Source organism: Schistocerca americana, chromosome 1, assembly GCF_021461395.2.
Source record: "Schistocerca americana isolate TAMUIC-IGC-003095 chromosome 1, iqSchAmer2.1, whole genome shotgun sequence".
Classification (NCBI taxonomy): Eukaryota; Metazoa; Arthropoda; class Insecta; order Orthoptera; family Acrididae; genus Schistocerca; species Schistocerca americana.
Genome location: NC_060119.1, coordinates 520,895,036 through 520,896,401, shown reverse-complemented (window position 1 = coordinate 520,896,401; position 1,366 = coordinate 520,895,036).

The window sequence follows — 1,366 nt, the reverse complement described above, 5'->3', positions numbered from 1 at the left end:
TCTACCTAGTGAGAGAATGCCTTCTACGAACACCTTTCCTGGCAGTTGTGTATGATGTTTCTCCCTTGAGAATTACGGACGGTACGAAACAATTAACGAGGATATAACTGATTTAAGTGGTCAGAAGAACATGATCCGGCCAATCGGATGTGAGGGCAAGACCACGGAGAGGTATCCTGAGAACAATTAGAGATTTTCCTGGGGTCGTGGACTTCGATACAGCAAAAAGAAACGTTTCCCGGTAAAACTAGATTTCACACGAGAGTAGGCACACAGATGAGAGCCCCGTTGAAGGTTGTCTTTTGAGCGTCACTACCACCAATTGTGAACATGCTGTTGTGGCCACAGCCGCAGGACTCACACCCTCCACAGCACTGAAGCCAGGGCCGCAGTATCGGGTCAGCCCACTAAAATGTGTGCCAGCAGCCCGAGCAACGGCCAGTAAACGTACAGCGCTAATACACTCCCACCAATGTCAGTCTGTTGGTTCCGTTTCTCTCTTAGCGAACACTATTAACCCTCTGACTGGTATGGACTAGTTAACACATCATGCTCCGCTGCTCCTCAGGTGCTGAGGACGTGTTTAAACGTGATGTCTGGGTTTTCCTCTGTCATGTTTTAAGGGTCACGTTCTGCTGACTCTCTCAGTGCTGCAGACAAGTTACTGCCTTGTCCCGGTGAATAGAAAAGTTTGAAGTAGTTATCACATAGGCTTCTTCGAGTCCTATAATTTGCACAAAACCTAGCTTCAGTATTTTGAATTGTTAATCAACTGTGATGATTGTTATGACCACATGAGTCGACGCACGAGGAGAAAATCGGAGTGTACACTGGATATAACAACAATATCTCGACAGTAAAATGAGATATTGTTATGCTCTCAGTTTTAAATAAAATTTAGACATCTTCTCTACATTTCATAAACTGCTGTGTATAATCTAAAATCAACCATACGCAAATTTGACACAGTGAGTTTGTACCTCTACAATTCTTTAAAATTTCGTACAATGCTTTACTAAATTTGACCCAACACAATAACTATGGCGAATAAGAAGTATTACACAGTAGCCGAAGCGCTATCTCTTAGCACAGGTAACAGCATGAAGCGTGCACTACATCAAAGACAAAGCCGCGCACTGCACGGAATGCAGCCAGCACGTCTGTATCAGTCAAAGGGATAAAACTCTGGTAAGGATCCAGAGAATTTTATTGCTGATAATGAGCATATTAATATTATATTTCATTAGTAATTTGTAAATTACATATGCACACACATCAATAAAAGTTTCGCATCACCTCGGTTCCGAGAGTTCCGGAGTCTGTACAGAAAACTGCAATAGAGATCAACATAAACATCATTTCCGCC